Source organism: Lissotriton helveticus, chromosome 3_1 (genome assembly GCF_964261635.1).
Source record: "Lissotriton helveticus chromosome 3_1, aLisHel1.1, whole genome shotgun sequence".
Lineage (NCBI taxonomy): Eukaryota > Metazoa > Chordata > Amphibia > Caudata > Salamandridae > Lissotriton > Lissotriton helveticus.
In genome coordinates this window covers 23,153,020-23,173,500 of record NC_136061.1, presented here as the reverse complement: position 1 = coordinate 23,173,500, position 20,481 = coordinate 23,153,020, and the positions used below count along the sequence as shown (strand labels likewise).

The 20,481-nt window shown below is 52.6% G+C and overlaps 1 protein-coding gene across 2 annotated transcripts in view; it reads left to right on the top strand.

Annotated features, from left to right (window-relative positions):
• Positions 1-397: 397 nt before the first annotated feature.
• SLC4A3 (solute carrier family 4 member 3) overlaps positions 398-20,481 on the top strand; it is a 513,414-nt gene continuing 493,330 nt past the window's right edge. For both annotated transcript variants that reach the window (XM_078679131.1, XM_078679132.1), the window contains exon 1: positions 398-512. The gene's annotated coding sequence lies outside the window, so the exon portion shown is untranslated. The remainder of the gene's footprint in view (positions 513-20,481) is intronic.

The following is a 20,481-nucleotide window of genomic DNA, read 5'->3' as shown; positions in this document are numbered from 1 at the left end:
TCTTTTAAATGTACAGCAGGGGCAGTACTGCCAACAGGCTACTCATAGGTTTAGCTATTGGACTCTGGATGGTCCTACCAGGAGTCTTCTGACCTGTATTAATAAATTCCTGAACAGTGTGTATGTGGCTTCTGTCCACAATCCACACCACTGATTAAGGGGTGTGAACTGGGACAGATACTCACAGGTGGAGAAGAAAGTCTGGGGACCACAATCTGTGTTGACCCTAATCCCTGTAGACCCAAGGGGACCTTGCACTGGTAGAAGTGGGTGTCATTGGAGAAGTGTGACCTTCTGAGTCCTCACCAAGATATGTTGGAGCTGACACATGCACAAACCTCCAACACTCTTGGTTTCTTTCTAGGTGGACCTTGGTGCGGAGGAATGTTCTCCGGAGCCGGACGATCTGGACAAGACCCTGTCCATCAGCACATTTGGGGAACTGATCAGCAAGTCGTCTTCACGCGATCTCGAGCAGCAGCGACGCAGCTACAGCGAGAAGGACTTTGAATGTAAGTAGCATAAACGTGCCCATGGACAACACATTTCATGGACTGCCTGCTATAAGTACTGTAACGTAACATCCAGAGCCCAGGTTTAAGTCATCGCAAACTGCTGCTAAGTCCACAGTGTCGATACATGCCTCACAAACTACCATCCAACTGCCCACCAGGTGCTATGAAAGAGCACACGTCCGGCCACTACAGGACATCACTTTGTACAGCTGACAACCACTTGATTACAAAACCCAACAGCCACAACTAGTCACTAACTCATACATCAGCCACAAACAATCCATCACTTATCAACCACAGCAACAAATTCATGGCTTATAAAACAAGTGTTGCAACTCAATCACAACAGGCACAATTGCACTGAACAACCGCACTCAGTACATGACTTCTAGCACCAGTCACGCAACTCAACCACAGCAGCGGCATCCAATCCTTCATCCATTGCACCACCCACCATTTCATACATATTAGATTTGTAGCAACCATTGAGAGCAAATTCACAAGACCTCATGAGACTTTACAAGAGCGGCAACTACATCTATACCTCAAATACTTGTTCATGGGTTATCTGAGCACGGTAGAGATTGGGTCTCATCAGGGGAGATCTTGGAGACATTCTCAGACATGTCCTGGTGGAATGGGATTGTCTCCTGCATCATAAACAGGCATGTGCACTTCTACTGTGAGAGCCCAAATGTATCTGTCACTGGCATCCTGGCGTTTACTTTGGCCCTGGCATCAGGATAGTCTAACATGTGAACATAGGTGCAGGCCTGTCCCTAGTAACAAGAAGTACCAGATGTATTCTGTGACCTGGGACGGGTGTGGACCAAGGGTGGCCGTATAGCAGGTATGGAGCCACTATCACGGAAGGGAGAGTCTACTGACACCTACATGTCCCACACGACAGCTGATTTTCTCACCGATGCTCTTTCCCCTTATCGAATTGGCAAATCCCTTTGCAGCGTAATCCATCAGTCACAGAGAAAACTTCTTCAAGTTAACCCCCATCCAGGGGTGTGCAGACCTCTTATCTTACCTTCACATTACAGGCTGTACATGGCTTACTCATACGGACCCCATGGGTTCCCTCTTCAAAATGTTAGACCAGTCTTGAACCACAACTGACAGCTAAGCCAGGCTTTTATCTCCTCTGATTTATAGTTTGATCCAATCAGAGGATTTGCTACTTTTGAATCCTGGTGCCCCTCCAATCACAAGGCACAATGTCCAAAGCATGCAAAGGAGGGCCTACCGTCTTCCCCAGTATCAGCCGGGGCTATTCTTCAAAGAGGGATTTTAAGTAACTCCAGAACGGGGGCCTTGACCATCATCCAACAGAAAGGGTCCCTCTTAGCAGAGTTAGTGAAGCTAAACACAGATAAGAGCGAGTGTCTGCCTCCAGCCCACCAGACTTCACCAAGGAATAGTGAGGGGCACGGGGGAGCTGGGAGACCCAGCTGAACAGCTCACATTACTCACAACGGCTCAACTCACCATCCTTCCCCAGTATCCCCACGGGCTCCCAAACACACACCAGGTAGACAAAGTCAGCAGGACCACAGGCGTGAGAGACTGCACAGACTGGATCAGGAGGAGGGGGCTAGTAACCCACCCTCCTTAGAATACAGTGATTAGGTATCCCTGACTATAGATGTATTGCTGCCACCACTGTCCGTCTGCCACCACCTGGGAAGAGAGGGCATCTGCATGCCACCCTCGGCCTCAGAGCTAAGCTCTAGGTTCTCAATCCATGTCAGCAGAGAGACCCTCAGTGGACATGTATGATCACCAGGATGAAGGAGTATCACCTGAAGTCTGCACTGCTGGCTGAAGGTCAGTCTTGCACATAGAAGCCGACCTGCCTGCTCAGATAGATAAGAGTGCCTGGCCCTGCAGCAGCGCAGACTGTCCAAGACGAGACGACAGCTGGGCTCAAAGAGTGCAGAACACCCAGAAGTTGCTGACTACTTTGGGACGTGAAGGCTGGGCCTTACCTTGTCATGGCAGGCCCGCAGTGGACCACGTACATCAATCAAACCTGAGAAGGAATCACCTCCTGTCCGGCCCCACTACAAAGCCAAAGGCCTGTTCCTGCTGCTGGAAGACTCAAAGGGAATTGAGTGCAGGAGCTGCTGCCACCGCTGAAGCAGAGGCCCTATCGCGGCCCAGAGGCTGCATCTTCCAGAGGATCACCCCATGGGATCCCAACCCGCAGGCCATAATTGATCCCAGTGAGCCCCCATTGGATCCTGGCCCATGGCCTCATCTGGCCGGATGGGCGTCCAAGTAGCAAGTAGCAGGCCATGTCCTGAGTGAAGCTGTCATTGAGATCCTGGATCAGAGGAGTCCCCGCTGAAAGCACCAGCCAGGAGAGTGACTGCGACCACAGCACGACTGCAACAACGTGAGCAGGACGCGACTTCGCATGCGAAAGACTGAACAGGACATGAAGATCACGTCCTGCAATTGGACACTGATGGACAATGATACAATCCCATTGTGATTATGAGCTGCTGAAATGAACACAGAGGGGCTTGCATGAGCAGAGACCCAGTGAACTGCAGCTGTGGCTAATCTATGCCTCCACTTGAAGTATCCTGGACACCACAGAAACTTCTAGTATAGGAAGAGGGGCCATAAGGGGTGTAAACACTTACCTGGGAATTGTAGCTGCACCCCATTGAATTGTCTAGTATTGCATTTTGCTGTGTTATTAAACAACTTTCTTTTTTCTCAGATTATCAATAGTCTTGACAGTTCATTATTGCATCTATTTCACTGTTAAGTTCTCAGCTGTGACCCCTACATTACCTCCTTCAGAAGTCTGTGAGTGCTCGACCCGGCTAACTGGAGAGTCGAGTATGGAAAGAGATGTGCCCGACCGTGTCTGCAGAGCCACAGAAGGGCCCGAGGACGCCAGAGACAAACAACCTCAATGTCCACCGTAGGGGCCAATGGGCCCCGTCTGCAGAGCCACAGAAGAGCCCAAGGACGCCAGAGACAAACAACCTCAATGTCCACCGTAGGGACCGGTGGGCCCCGTCTGCAGAGCCACAGAAGGCCCCCAGGACGCCAGAGACAAACAACCTCAATGTCCACCGTAGGGACCGGTGGGCCCCGTCTGCAGAGCCACAGAAGAGCCCAAGGACGCCAGAGACAAACAACCTCAATGTCCACCGTAGGGACCGGTGGGCCCCGTCTGCAGAGCCACAGAAGGCCCCCAGGACGCCAGAGACAAACAACCTCAATGTCCACCGTAGGGACCGGTGGGCCCCGTCTGCAGAGCCACAGAAGAGCCCAAGGACGCCAGAGACAAACAACCTCAATGTCCACCGTAGGGACCGGTGGGCCCCGTCTGCAGAGCCACAGAAGGGCCCAAGGACGCCAGAGACAAACAACCTCAAAGACGACGGTAGGGACCAGTGGGCCCCGTCTGCAGAGCCACAGAAGGGCCCAAGGACGCCAGAGACAAACAACCTCAACGACCACAGTCAGAACCAGTGGGCCCCGTCTGCAGAGACACAGAAGGGCCCAAGGACGCCAGAGACAAACAACCTCAATGTCCACCATAGGGGCCAGTGGGCACTGTCTGCAGAGCCACAGAAGGGCCCGAGGACGCCAGAGACAAACAACCTCAACGACCACAGTCAGAACCAGTGGGCCCCGTCTGCAGAGCCACAGAAGGGCCCAAGGACGCCAGAGACAAACAACCTCAATGTCCACCATAGGGGCCAGTGGGCACTGTCTGCAGAGCCACAGAAGGGCCCGAGGACGCCAGAGACAAACAACCTCAACGACCACAGTCAGAACCAGTGGGCCCCGTCTGCAGAGCCACAGAAGGGCCCAAGGACGCCAGAGACAAACAACCTCAATGTCCACCATAGGGGCCAGTGGGCCCCGTCTACAGAGACAGACAAGAGCCCAAGGCCACCTTTGGCAAACAACCTCAACGTCCACAGTAGGGACCAGTGGGCCCCATCTGCAGAGCCACAGAGGGGCCCGAGGACGCCAGAGGCAAACAACCTCAACGACCACAGTCAGAACCAGTGGGCCCCGTCTGCAGAGACAGAGATGGGCCCGAGGACACCAGTGGCAAACAACCTCAATATCCACCGTTGGGACCAGTGGGCCCCGTCTGCGGAGCCACAGAAGGGCCCGAGGACGCCAGTGACAAACAACCTCAACGTCCACAGTAGGGACCAGTGGGCCCCATCTGCAGAGCCACAGAGGGGCCTGAGGATGCCAGAGACAAACAACCTCACTGTCCACAGTAGGGACCAGTGGGCCCCGTCTACAGAGACAGAGAAGAGCCCAAGGATGCCAGAGACAAACAACCTCAAAAGTCCACCGTAGGGACCAGTGGGCCCCATCTGCAGAGCCACAGAAGGGCCCAAGGACGCCAGAGACAAACAACCTCAAAGACGACGGTAGGGACCAGTGGGCCCCATCTGCAGAGCCACAGAAGGGCCCGAGGACGCCAGAGACAAACAACCTCAAAGACGACGGTAGGGACCAGTGGGCCCCATCTGCAGAGCCACAGAAGGGCCCGAGGACGCCAGAGACAAACAACCTCAAAGACGACGGTAGGGACCAGTGGGCCCCGTCTGCAGAGCCACAGAAGGGCCCGAGGACGCCAGAGACAAACAACCTCAAAGACGACGGAAGGGACCAGTGGGCCCCGTCTGCAGAGCCAACGAGAGGCCCGAGGACGCTAGTGGCAAACAATCTTAATGACCACGGTAGGGACCAGTGGGCCCCGTCTGCAGAGCCACAGAAGAGCCCGAGGACGCCAGTGGCAAACAACCTCAAAGTCCACCTTATGGACCAGTGGGCCCCGTCTGCAGAGCCACAGAAGGGCCCGAGGACACCAGAGACAAACAACCTCAACGACCACGGAAGGGACCAGTGGGCCCCGTCTGCAGAGCCACAGAGGGGCCCGAGGACGCCAGTGGCAAACAACCTCAACCAGTAAAGTTGGGGCTCAGCAGCCCCTGTCTGCCCTTTGACCCCCTGAAGGTGGGCTGACACGTCCCAATCTGGCCTCGATGGGCTGGAATCTTCCATCTTTTTCCATCTTTTTACGTAAACGACACAGCCCAGACAGGACTCCACCAGCCCGCCTTGTGTTGTTGGATGGTTGAATATCCTTGGAGCTCCCTTGTCCTCCAGGCCACGCGCTCGAAGCCCTCTTTTATCACAAACCCTGCAGAGGTCCTGGTATCGCGACAGTCGAGTCGCGTGCCCCTTTTCACTCCCTGCTGCACAGGGTATGTGTAACCTGTGGACATGTCCTCATCCACCTGTCTCTGCCCCCACAAGCCCTCTCCCGGCTCTAATCCCACAGACCCCCTACCCATGGCTGTCTGCTGGGCTCATACTGTGTCCAGAGCAGGAGACCACGTATCTGACCACCACTGAGGTCCCTCCAGCCCTTCTGAGCTCAGCACACTGAATCTAATTGTACAAACACAATCTGATTAGGAGCACCCATAATGGATGTGTTAATTACTCCCCTGGCCTGCACAGGGACAGCAGACACTGTATCTGGTGGAAACCCTGCTCTAATGAGAAAGGGCTGTGCTGCCCCGGGCGCCATCGCCCCAGACAATCCTGGTTCACTCATTAATACAGAGTCAGAGATGTACTGTGCCCTCCTCTCGGGTATGGATCCGCCACCTGCGACCACCGGCTCCTCCTGGGACACCCGAACCTTCTTACCTGCTGGCTGTGCCTTTGTACGTTGCCAACCAGTCCATAAGCCTCCCCGCGAGTCCTGTCTCACCTGTGCTGTCCCTGCTGTTCATCCTTCACTTCCCGCACCTTCCTGCACCTGCTGTTCATCCTTCACTTCCCGCACCTTCCTGCACCTGCTGTTCATCCTTCACTTCCCGCACCTTCCTGCACCTGCTGTTCATCCTCCACTTCCTGCACCTGCTGTTCATCCTCCACTTCCTGCACCTTCCTGCACCTGCTGTTCATCCTCCACTTCCTGCACCTTCCTGCACCTGCTGTTCATCCATCACTTCCTGCACCTTCCTGCACCTACTGTTCATCCTCCACTTCCTGCACCTTCCTGCATCTGCTGTTCATCCTTCACTTCCTGCACCTTCCTGCACCTGCTGTTCATCCTCCACTTCCCGCACCTTCCTGCACCTGCTGTTCATCCTTCACTTCCCGCACCTTCCTGCACCTGCTGTTTATCCTTCACTTCCCGCATCCTTCACTTCCCGCACCTTCCTGCACCTGCTGTTCATCCTTCACTTCCCGCACCTTCCTGCACCTGCTGTTCATCCTTCACTTCCCGCACCTTCCTGCACCTGCTGTTCATCCTCCACTTCCTGCACCTGCTGTTCATCCTCCACTTCCTGCACCTTCCTGCACCTGCTGTTCATCCTCCACTTCCTGCACCTTCCTGCACCTGCTGTTCATCCATCACTTCCTGCACCTTCCTGCACCTACTGTTCATCCTCCACTTCCTGCACCTTCCTGCATCTGCTGTTCATCCTTCACTTCCTGCACCTTCCTGCACCTGCTGTTCATCCTCCACTTCCCGCACCTTCCTGCACCTGCTGTTCATCCTTCACTTCCCGCACCTTCCTGCACCTGCTGTTTATCCTTCACTTCCCGCATCCTTCACTTCCCGCACCTTCCTGCACCTGCTGTTCATCCTTCACTTCCCGCACCTTCCTGCACCTGCTGTTCATCCTTCACTTCCCGCACCTTCCTGCACCTGCTGTTCATCCTTCACTTCCCGCATCCTTCACTTCCCGCACCTTCCTGCACCTGCTGTTCATCCTTCACTTCCCGCACCTTCCTGCACCTGCTGTTCATCCTTCACTTCCCGCACCTTCCTGCACCTGCTGTTCATCCTTCACTTCCCACACCTTCCTGCACCTGCTGTTCATCCTTCACTTTCCGCACCTTCCTGCACCTACTGTTCATCCTTCACTTCCCGCACCTTCCTGCACCTGCTGTTCATCCTCCACTTCCTGCACCTGCTGTTCATCCTCCACTTCCTGCACCTTCCTGCACCTGCTGTTCATCCTCCACTTCCTGCCCCTTCCTGCACCTGCTGTTCATCCATCACTTCCTGCACCTTCCTGCACCTGCTGTTCATCCTTCACTTCCCGCACCTTCCTGCACCTGCTGTTCATCCTTCACTTCCCGCACCCGCCTGTCCTGTGTCTGCGGGAAACAGCGTTTACAACGCTGACAATACCATGCAGGTACATAACAATGCGGTCGCTACAACGAACGCATTGGTACCACACGTGCCTTTACATCGCAAGACGTTTCTACGACTTGCGCTAGGTGGCGTGCACCACCAGGGAATGTGTTGGATTTTAAATCCAGCACCTTCCCTGCTGTTGCGCTAACTGGAGTAGGAATAGTAATTTATACTATTCCTAAGCCCAGCGCGCCACCTAGCGCAAGTTGTTGAAACGTCTTGTGATGTAAACGCACACATGGTAACAACGCAGTTGTTGAAATGACTGCATTGTTATGTACTGCGTTGTAAAAATGCGCGCTGTTACGTGCTACATTCATTTCAGACTAGTCTCACTGGGACCCTGCTAATCAGGACCCCAGTCTCTGTGCTTTCGCCCTGAAATTGACTGTGGTAAGTACTTAGGTACATCCCAGGTTGGCTACAGGTGCCCCATTGTAATTCCCTAGTATATGGTACTGAGGTACCCAGGGCATAGGTACGCCAGGGGTCTCGCATGAGCTGAAGCAGGCATCATGCCACCCATGAAAGACCACTCAAATTGTGATTACCGGCCTGCCATTGCTACCTGTGTGAGCTGGTGCTAGCACCACTTATGACATATTTCGTTTTCCTATATCTGATGTCACTGCACTTTAAACCTATAAGTCACCCTTAAGGCAGGCCTTTAAATCCTGAATGCAGGGTGCTTGGTTCTAAGTGTGAGGGTGCCCCTGCTTGAGCAGAACAGCCCTATAACCTTTGGAGTCCATTCTCCCGGTTTGTAAGTGCTTCAGGCATTACAATACATAGAGTGGCCATGCGTCATTACCCGATGGCCATCTCTAAACTGGCTGTAACCAACCCTGCAATGTTTAGTATCAACATGTTGGAATCATACCCGAACACCGTAAACAGTGTGGGAGATATGATTCCCCACACTGTAAACGGTGTGGGAGGTATGATTCCCTGCACTGTAAACGGTGTGGGAGGTATGATTCCATGCACTGTAAACGGTGTGGGAGGTATGATTCCATGCACTGTAAACGGTGTGGGAGGTATGATTCCATGCACTGTAAACGGTGTGGGAGATATGATTCCATGCACTGTAAACGGTGTGGGAGGTATGATTCCATGCACTGTAAACGGTGTGGGAGATATGATTCCCTGCACTGTAAACGGTGTGGGAGGTATGATTCCCCACACTGTAAACGGTGTGGGAGGTATGATTCCACGCACTGTAAACGGTGTGGGAGGTATGATTCCACGCACTGTAAACGGTGTGGGAGGTATGATTCCACGCACTGTAAACGGTGTGGGAGGTATGATTCCACGCACTGTAAACGGTGTGGGAGGTATGATTCCACGCACTGTAAACGGTGTGGGAGGTATGATTCCACGCACTGTAAACGGTGTGGGAGGTATGATTCCCCGCACTGTAAACGGTGTGGGAGGTATGATTCCATGCACTGTAAACGGTGTGGGAGGTATGATTCCATGCACTGTAAACGGTGTGGGAGGTATGATTCCATGCACTGTAAACGGTGTGGGAGATATGATTCCATGCACTGTAAACGGTGTGGGAGGTATGATTCCATGCACTGTAAACGGTGTGGGAGGTATGATTCCATGCACTGTAAACGGTGTGGGAGGTATGATTCCATGCACTGTAAACGGTGTGGGAGGTATGATTCCATGCACTGTAAACGGTGTGGGAGATATGATTCCCTGCACTGTAAACGGTGTGGGAGGTATGATTCCATGCACTGTAAACGGTGTGGGAGGTATGATTCCATGCACTGTAAACGGTGTGGGAGATATGATTCCATGCACTGTAAACGGTGTGGGAGGTATGATTCCATGCACTGTAAACGGTGTGGGAGGTATGATTCCATGCACTGTAAACGGTGTGGGAGATATGATTCCCTGCACTGTAAACGGTGTGGGAGGTATGATTCCACCCACTGTAAACGGTGTGGGAGGTATGATTCCACGCACTGTAAACGGTGTGGGAGGTATGATTCCACCCACTGTAAACGGTGTGGGAGGTATGATTCCCCGCACTGTAAACGGTGTGGGAGGTATGATTCCACGCACTGTAAACGGTGTGGGAGGTATGATTCCCCGCACTGTAAACGGTGTGGGAGGTATGATTCCATGCACTGTAAACGGTGTGGGAGGTATGATTCCATGCACTGTAAACGGTGTGGGAGGTATGATTCCATGCACTGTAAACGGTGTGGGAGATATGATTCCCTGCACTGTAAACGGTGTGGGAGGTATGATTCCCTGCACTGTAAACGGTGTGGGAGATATGATTCCCTGCACTGTAAACGGTGTGGGAGGTATGATTCCCCGCACTGTAAACGGTGTGGGAGGTATGATTCCACGCACTGTAAACGGTGTGGGAGGTATGATTCCCCACACTGTAAACGGTGTGGGAGGTATGATTCCATGCACTGTAAACGGTGTGGGAGGTATGATTCCATGCACTGTAAACGGTGTGGGAGATATGATTCCATGCACTGTAAACGGTGTGGGAGGTATGATTCCATGCACTGTAAACGGTGTGGGAGGTATGATTCCATGCACTGTAAACGGTGTGGGAGATATGATTCCATGCACTGTAAACGGTGTGGGAGGTATGATTCCATGCACTGTAAACGGTGTGGGAGGTATGATTCCATGCACTGTAAACGGTGTGGGAGATATGATTCCCTGCACTGTAAACGGTGTGGGAGGTATGATTCCCCACACTGTAAACAGTGTGGGAGGTATGATTCCACGCACTGTAAACGGTGTGGGAGGTATGATTCCACGCACTGTAAACGGTGTGGGAGGTATGATTCCACGCACTGTAAACGGTGTGGGAGGTATGATTCCCCACACTGTAAACGGTGTGGGAGGTATGATTCCACGCACTGTAAACGGTGTGGGAGGTATGATTCCATGCACTGTAAACGGTGTGGGAGGTATGATTCCATGCACTGCAAACGGTGTGGGAGATATGATTCCATGCACTGTAAACGGTGTGGGAGGTATGATTCCATGCATTGTAAACGGTGTGGGAGGTATGATTCCATGCACTGTAAACGGTGTGGGAGATATGATTCCATGCACTGTAAACGGTGTGGGAGGTATGATTCCATGCACTGTAAACGGTGTGGGAGGTATAATTCCATGCACTGTAAACGGTGTGGGAGGTATGATTCCATGCACTGTAAACGGTGTGGGAGATATGATTCCCTGCACTGTAAACGGTGTGGGAGGTATGATTCCATGCACTGTAAACGGTGTGGGAGGTATGATTCCATGCACTGTAAACGGTGTGGGAGATATGATTCCATGCACTGTAAACGGTGTGGGAGGTATGATTCCATGCACTGTAAACGGTGTGGGAGGTATGATTCCAAGCACTGTAAACGGTGTGGGAGATATGATTCCATGCACTGTAAACGGTGTGGGAGGTATGATTCCATGCACTGTAAACGGTGTGGGAGGTATGATTCCATGCACTGTAAACGGTGTGGGAGATATGATTCCCCACACTGTAAACGGTGTGGGAGGTATGATTCCACGCACTGTAAACGGTGTGGGAGGTATGATTCCACGCACTGTAAACGGTGTGGGAGGTATGATTCCACGCACTGTTAACGGTGTGGGAGGTATGATTCCCCACACTGTAAACGGTGAGGGAGGTATGATTCCCTGCACTGTAAACGGTGTGGGAGGTATGATTCCACGCACTGTAAACGGTGTGGGAGGTATGATTCCCTGCACTGTAAACGGTGTGGGAGGTATGATTCCCCACACTGTAAACGGTGTGGGAGATATGATTCCACGCACTGTAAACGGTGTGGGAGGTATGATTCCCTGCACTGTAAACGGTGTGGGAGGTATCATTCCCCACACTGTAAACGGTGTGGGAGATATGATTCCACGCACTGTAAACGGTGTGGGAGGTATGATTCCCTGCACTGTATACGGTGTGGGAGGTATGATTCCCCACACTGTAAACGGTGTGGGAGATATGATTCCACGCACTGTAAACGGTGTGGGAGGTATGATTCCCTGCACTGGAAACGGTGTGGGAGGTATGATTCCCCACACTGTAAACGGTGTGGGAGGTATGATTCCACGCACTGTAAACGGTGTGGGAGGTATGATTCCACGCACTGTAAACGGTGTGGGAGGTATGATTCCCTGCACTGTAAACGGTGTGGGAGGTAGGATTCCACGCACTGTAAACGGTGTGGGAGGTATGATTCCCTGCACTGTAAACGGTGTGGGAGGTATGATTCCCTGCACTGTAAACGGTGTGGGAGATATGATTCCATGCACTGTAAACGGTGTGGGAGGTATGATTCCCTGCACTGTAAACGGTGTGTAAACGGTGTGGGAGGTATGATTCCACGCACTGTAAACGGTGTGGGAGGTATGATTCCCTGCGCTGTAAACGGTGTGGGAGGTATGATTCCCTGCACTGTAAACGGTGTGGGAGGTATGATTCCCCGCACTATAAACGGTGTGGGAGGTATGATTCCCTGCACTGTAAACGGTGTGTAAACGGTGTGGGAGGTATGATTCCACGCACTGTAAACGGTGTGGGAGGTATGATTCCCTGCACTGTAAACGGTGTGGGAGGTATGATTCCCTGCACTGTAAACGGTGTGGGAGGTATGATTCCCCGCACTATAAACGGTGTGGGAGGTATGATTCCCTGCACTGTAAACGGTGTGTAAACGGTGTGGGAGGTATGATTCCACGCACTGTAAACGGTGTGTAAACGGTGTGGGAGGTATGATTCCCTGCACTGTAAACGGTGTTGGAGGTATGATTCCCTGCACTGTAAACGGTGTGTAAACGGTGTGGGAGGTATGATTCCACGCACTGTAAACGGTGTGGGAGGTATGATTCCCCACACTGTAAACGGTGTGGGAGGTATGATTCCCTGCACTGTAAACGGTGTGGGAGGTATGATTCCCTGCACTGTAAACGGTGTGGGAGGTATGATTCCCCGAACTGTAAACGGTGTGGGAGGTATGACTCCCTGCACTGTAAACGGTGTGGGAGGTATGATTCCACGCACTGTAAACGGTGTGGGGGGTATGATTCCACGCACTGTAAACGGTGTGGGGGGTATGATTCCACGCACTGTAAACGGTGTGGGAGGTATGATTCCCCGCACCATAAACGGTGTGGAAGGTATGATTCCCCGCACTGTAGACGGTGTGGGAGGTATGATTCCCCGAACTGTAAACGGTGTGGGAGGTATGATTCCCCGCACTGTAAACGGTGTGGGAGGTATGATTCCCCGCACTGTAAACGGTGTGGGAGGTATGATTCCATGCACTGTAAAGCTCCTCCGGGAGGCCCTCTGTGCTCCCGGTACTAGTCTTCCAGACCCCGATAGCACATCAACGATGCTGCCGAACCGAGACACGATTCTGTCCTCCTGCTGCTGAGCCAAACTCGGGCAAAGAACAAGATGATGCGGAGGAATAAATAACGCAAAAGTTCCTGTCTGAAAAACACAAATCAGTTCTTAAAGATGGGTATTCAGTCCCTCATTACTATTATACTTCTTTCTGCAGTCACATACCCACTCCAAATAGGATTTAGAGCAATTCTTTATTGTTTTTTCAACACAAAGAGAACAACCATGTACTTAGAATATATATAAATCTATACATTCACAATTCCTTCCTACCAATTCTTTCTAAAAGACGGTTGCTAAACACAAACAAATATATTCAGGCAATCTGAATAAGAGGTTGTCCAATACAGACTGGAGAGGGTGAATCAACCCTCCACCCAGTCCAAAGAAGTGTGTTTCTAATTTCCGTGTGTAACAATAATGATCTGTTGGGCTCCTTTGTTCCTTACACCATTACGCAGTTCATTTATGTGCAGTACAACACATACATGAATTATGCAATGGTTTAAGCAACGTCCTGGAGATGATTCTTATACAATATGGTACTTTGAGCTTGTTTTTTCCTTTTGCCCATGTCCTGATGAGGCCCGAATTAGTGGGCCGAAAAGCGTCAACCCTACAGAACAGTGACTTTCCTTCATTTAATCTATACTATAAGGTTGCATTCTGGTAAAAACAAACTGCTTTACACTCCTTCTGGACTAAGCCTAAGGCTGCTCCCCACAGCTACCACTGAGAGAGCTTTCTAAGGTTGGTTAAGACCTCTTAAATCACCATAAGAGTTGTCTGGATTAGTGCAGGGTGCCCACTTGCATACGTGTGCACCATATACTAAGCCAGCTTCTCACAGATATCCTTATGACATGGTTCAGATACTGCGATGACATCAACTTCTGAACTTCTATATTTGATAAGACTTTAGGGGGGTCTGTGTGTGTGTGTGTCTGTGTGTGAGTGTGTGCGAGCATGAGTGCTTTTGTGCGACCATCCTTGTGGGGACTGAGGTGCGATTCTGTGCACAAGATTAAATAATTGCGCATTTGCCAGACTCATCTCCGAACTCCCCAGACAGATGCACATGACCCCTGACCTCAGGTAACTCCTATGGCCACCAGTCGCTAAGAGATGCCAATTCAAGCTGCTCACCCACACCTGCGAGGCACTACACAACGAAGGACCGGTGTACCTCAACTGATGAGTGGAATTCCACCCACCTACAAGGACACTCTGCTCTAGATCCCTCTCCGTAGCAGCCACCCAGCTCACCCGCCTGGCAAACAGTAGACGACACTCCTTCTCCCACCTGGCAGCTATGGCCTGGAGCACCCTCCCCTGCACCTCAGAGCCTCACCATGGCTCCAACAGTTCAGGAAGGCTCTCAAGTCCTGGACGTTCAACCAGTAAGTACAAGCAGCATGATCCAGCATCAGGACTCCATAGCGCCTCGAGACCCTCTCGAGTGAAGTGGCTGCAGTTGACATTTTTACTCATATCTTTTGGCTCATGGGCCTATTTTATGTGCCAGTCCTAGGCTGGTGACTAGTACCCACCTAGTATGCCTTGCCTTCTGACTATCTACCTAGTGCCCAGTGCAGAACATGTGCCAAGTGCCCAACTTGTTTCCAGTGCCTACCTAGTGCCCAGTACCAACCTTGTGCCCAATCCCTACCTTGTGCCCAGTGCATACTTTGTGCCCTGTGCCCATCTAGTTCTCAGTGCCTGCCTAGTAACTACCTAGTGCCCAGTACCTACCTGATGCCCAGTGCCTATGTAATGTCCAGTGCCTATTTAATGTCCAGTGCCTACCTAGTATCCAGTGCCTACCTAGTGCCCAGTGCCTACCTAGTGTCCAGTGCCTACCTGATGCCCAGTGCCTACCTTGTGCCCAGTGTCTACCTAGTGCCCAGTGCCTACCTTGTGCCCAGTGCATACTTTGTGCCCTGTGCCCATCTAGTGCTCAGTGCCTGCCTAGTAACTACCTAGTGCCCAGTTCGTACCTGATGCCCAGTGCCTATTTAATGTCCAGTTCCTACCTAGTGCCCAGTGTCTACCAAGTGTCCAGTGCCTACCTAGTTTCCAGTGCCTACCTAGCGTCCAGTGCCTACCTAGTGCCCAGTGCCTACCTTGTGCCCAGTGCATACTTTGAGCCCTATGCCCATCTAGTGCTCATTGTCTGCCTAGTAACTTCCTAGTGCCCAGTGCCTGCCTGATGCCCAGTGCATATTTAATGTCCAGTGCCTACCTAGTGCCCAGTGTCTATTTAATGTGCAGGGCCTACCTAGAGTCCAGTGCCTACCTAGTGCCGATTTAATGTGCAGTGCCTACCTAGAGTCCAGTGCCTACCTAGTGCCCAGTGCCTATTTAATGTCCAGTGCCTACCTAGTGCCCAGTGTCTACCAAGTGTCCAGTGCCTACCTAGTTTCCAGTGCCTACCTACTATCCAGTGCCTACCTGATGCCCAGTGCCTATTTAATATCCAGTGCCTACCTTGTGTTCAGTGCCTACCAAGTGTCCAGTGCCTACCTAGTGTCCAGTGCCTACCTAGTGTCCAGTGCCTATTTAATGTCCAGTGCCTACCTTGTGTTCAGTGCCTGCCTAGTGTCCAGTGCCTACCTAGTGCCCAGTGTCTACCAAGTGTCCAGTGCCTACTTAGTTTCCAGTGCCTACCTAGCGTCCAGTGCCTACCTAGTGCCCAGTTCCTATTTAATGTGCAGTGCCTACCTAGAGTCCAGTGCCTACCTAGTGCCCAGTGCCTATTTAATGTCCAGTGCCTACCTAGATTCCAGTGCCTACCTACTGTCCAGTGCCTACCTGATGCCCAGTGCCTATTTAATATCCAGTGCCTACCAAGTGTCCAGTGCCTACCTAGTGTCCAGTGCCTACCTAGTGTCCAGTGCCTATTTAATGTCCAGTGCCTACCTTGTGTTCAGTGCCTACCAAGTGTCCAGTGCCTACCTAGTGTCCAGTGAATACCTAGTGTCCAGTGCCTACCTTGTGACCAGTGCCTACCTAATTTACAGTGCCTACCTAGTGCACAGTGCCTACCTAGTGCCCAGTGCCTACCCAGTGTCCAGTGCCTACCAAGTGTTCAGTGCCTACCTAGTGCCCAGTGCCCACCTAGTGTACAGTGCCTAGTGCCTACCTAGTGTACAGTGCCTACCTGATGCCCAGTGCCTATTTAATGTGCAGTGCCTACCAAGTATCCAGTGCCTACCTAGTGCCCAGTGCCTACCTTGTGCCTAGTGTCCAGCGCCTACCTGGTGTCCAATGCCTACCTTCTGCCCAGTGCCTGCCAATGCCTACCTTCTGCCTGTGCCAATTGCCTACCTAGTGACCAGTGCCTACCAAGTGTCCAGTGCCTACCTAATTTCTAGTGCCTACATTGTGCCCAGTGTCTACCTTATGCCCAGTGGCTACCTAGTATCCAGTGCCTACCTAGTGCCCAGTGCCTACCTAGTGTCCAGTGCCTAACTTGTGCCCAGTGCCTGCCTAGTGCCCTGTGCCTATCTAGTGTCCAGTCCCTACCTAGTGTCCAGTGCCTACCTAGTTTCCAGTGCCTACCTTGTGCCCAGTGCGCACTTTGTACCCTCTGCCTATCTAGTGCTCTGTGTCTGCCTAGTAACTACCTAGTGTCCAGTGCCTACCTAGTGCTCAGTGCCTACCTAGTACCCAGTGCCTATTTAATGCCCAGTGCTTAACTTGTGCGCATTGCCTTCCTAGTTCCCATTGCCTACATAGTGCCCAGTGTCCAGTGCCTACCTAGTTTCCAGCACCTACCTAGAGTCCAGTGCCTACCTTGTGCCCAGTGCCGGCCAGTGCACAGTGCCTACCTAGTGTCCAGTGCCTGCCTTGTGCCCAGTGCCTGCTTAGCGCCCAGTGCCTACCTAGTGTCCGGTGCCTACCTAGAGTCCAGTGCCTACCTAGTGACCAGTGCCTATTTAATGCCCAGTGCTTAACTTGTGCCCATTGCCTACTTAGTGCCAGTGCCTTCCCAGTGTCCAGTGCCTACCTAGTGTCCAGTGCCTTCCTAGAGTCCAGTGCCGACCTAGTGACCAGTGCTTATTTAATGTCTAGTCCCTACCTAGTTTCCAGTGCCTACCTTGCGCCCAGTCCCTACCTTGAGTCCAGTGCCTACCAAGTTTCCAGTGCCTACCTAGTGTCCAGTGCCTACCTTGTTCCCAGTGCCTACCTAGTTTCCAGTGCCTACCTAGTGCCCAGTGCCTACCTAGTGCCCAGTGCCTACCCAGTGTCCAGTGCCTACCTAGTGTCCAGTGCCTACTTAGTGCCCAGTGCCTACCTTGTGCCTAGTGTCCAGTGCCTACCTGGTGTCCAGTGTCTACCTTTTGCCCAGTGCCTGCCTAGTGCCAATTGCCTACCTAGTGTCCAGTGCCTACCTAGTGCCCAGTGCCTACCAAGTGTCCAGTGTCTACCTAGTTTCCAGTGCCTACATTGTGCCAAGGGTCTACCTTATGCCCAGTGCCTACCTAGTGTCCAGTGCCTACCTAGTGCCCAGTGCCTACCATAGTGTCCAGTGCCTAACTTGTGCCCAGTGCCTGCCTAGTGCCCAGTGCCTATCTAGTGTCCAGAGCCTACCTAGTGCCCAGTGCCTACCTAGTGTCCAGTGCCTACCTAGTGTCCAGTGCCTACCTAGTTTCCAGTGCCTACCCTGTGCCCAGTGCGTACTTTGTGCCCTCTGCCCATCTAGTGCTCAGTGTCTGCCTAGTAACTACCTAGTGTCCAGTGCCTAACTAGAGTCTAGTGCCCAGTGCCTTCTTAATGGCCAGTGCTTAACTTGTGTACATTGCCTTCCTAGTGTCCATTGCCTACCTAGTGCCCATTGCCTACTTAATGCCACTGCCTTCCCAGTGTCCAGTGCCTACCTAGTTTCCAGTGCCTACCTGGTGTCCAGTGCCTACCTAGAGTCCAGTGCCTTCCTAGAGTCCAGTGACTACCTATTGCCCACTGCCTGCCCAGTGTCCAGTGCCTACCTAGTTTCCAGTGCCTACCTAGTGCCCAGTGCCTACCTAGAGTCGAGTGCCTACCTAGAGTCCAGTGCCTAACTTGTGCCCAGTGCCTGCCTGGTGCCCAGTGCCTACCTAGTGTCCAGTGCCTACCTAGTGCCCAGTGCCTACCAAGTGTCCAGTGCCTACCTTGTGCCCAGTGCCTGCCTAGTTCCCAGTGCCTACCCAGTGTCCAGTGCCTACCTAGTGCCCAGTGCCTACCAATTGTTCAGTGCCTACCTAGTTTCCAGTGCCTTCATTGTGCTCAGTGTCTACCTTATACCCAGTGCCTAACTAGTGTCCAGTGTCTACCTAGTGTCCAGTGCCTAACTTGTGCCCAGTGCCTACCTTGTGCCCAGTGCCTACCTAGTGTCCAGTGTCTACCTAGTGTCCAGTGCCTACCTTGTGCCCAGTGCCTGCCTAGTGCCCAGTGCCTACCTAGTGTCCAGTGCCTACCTAGTTTCCAGTGCCTACCTTGTGCCCAGTGCGTACTTTGTGCCCTCTGCCCATCTAGTGCTCAGTGTCTGCCTAGTAACTACCTAGTGTCCAGTGCCTACCTAGAGTCCAGTGCCTACCTAGTGCCCAGTGCCTATTTAATGGCCGGTGCTTAACTTGTGCGCATTGCCTTCCTAGTGCCCATTGCCTACCTAGTGCCCAGTGCCTACTTAGTGCCAATGCCTGCCCAGTGTCCAGTGCCTACCTAGTTTCCAGTGCCTACCTAGAGTCCAGTGCCTATCTAGAGTCCAGTGCCTTCCTAGTGCCCACTGCCTGCCCAGGGTCCGGTCCCTACCTAGTTTCCAGTGCCTACCTAGTGCCCAGTGCCTACCTGGAGTCTAGTGCCTACCTAGTGCCCAGTGCCTACCAAGTGTCCAGTGCCTACCTTGTGCCCAGTGCTTGCCTAGTGCCCAGTGCCTACCTAGTGCCCAGTGCCTACCTAGAGTCCAGTGCCTACCTAGTGACCAGTACCTATTTAATGCCCAGTGCTTAACTTGTGCCCATTGCCTACTAAGCCTACCTAGTGTCCAGTGCCTTCCTAGAGTCCAGTGCCTTCCTAGAGTCCAGTGCCGACCTAGTGACCAGTGCCTATTTAATGCCCGGTGCCTACCTAGTTTCCAGTGCCTACCTTGTGCCCAGTCCCTACCTTGAGTCCAGTGCCTTGCTAGAGTCCAGTGACTACCTAGTGCCCACTGCCTGCCAAGTGTCCAGTGCCTACCTAGTTTCCAGTGTCTACCTAGTGCCCAGTGCCTACCTAGTGCCCAGTGCCTACCCAGTGTCCAGTGCCTACAAAGTGTCCAGTGCCTACCTAGTGTCCAGTGCCTACCTTGTGACCAGTGCCTACCTAATTTCCAGTGCCTACCTAGTGCCCAGTGCCTACCTAGTGCCCAGTGCCTACCCAGTGTCCAGTGCCTACCAAGTGTTCAGTGCCTACCTAGTGCCCAGTGCCTACCTAGTGTACAGTGCCTAGTGCCTACCTAGTGTACAGTGCCTACCTGATGCCCAGTGCCTATTTAATGTGCAGTGCCTACCAAGTATCCAGTGCCTACCTAGTGCCCAGTGCCTACCTTGTGCCTAGTGTCCAGTGCCTACCTGGTGTCCAATGCCTACCTTCTGCCCAGTGCCTGCCAATGCCTACCTTCTGCCTGTGCCAATTGCCTACCTAGTGACCAGTGCCTACCAAGTGTCCAGTGCCTACCTAATTTCTAGTGCCTACATTGTGCCCAGTGTCTACCTTATGCCCAGTGGCTACCTAGTATCCAGTGCCTACCTAGTGCCCAGTGCCTACCTAGTGTCCAGTGCCTAACTTGTGCCCAGTACCTGCCTAGTGCCCTGTGCCTATCTAGTGTCCAGTCCCTACCTAGTGTCCAGTGCCTACCTAGTTTCCAGTGCCTACCTTGTGCCCAGTGCGCACTTTGTGCCCTCTGCCTATCTAGTGCTCTGTGTCTGCCTAGTAACTACCTAGTGTCCAGTGCCTACCTAGTGCTCAGTGCCTACCTAGTACCCAGTGCCTATTTAATGCCCAGTGCTTAACTTGTGCGCATTGCCTTCCTAGTTCCCATTGCCTACATAGTGCCCAGTGTCCAGTGCCTACCTAGTTTCCAGCGCCTACCTAGAGTCCAGTGCCTACCTTGTGCCCAGTGCCGGCCAGTGCACAGTGCCTACCTAGTGTCCAGTGCCTACCTTGTGCCCAGTGCCTGCCTAGCGCCCAGTGCCTACCTAGTGTCCGATGCCTACCTAGAGTCAAGTGCCTACCTAGTGACCAGTGCCTATTTAATGCCCAGTGCTTAACTTGTGCCCATTGCCTACTTAGTGCCAGTGCCT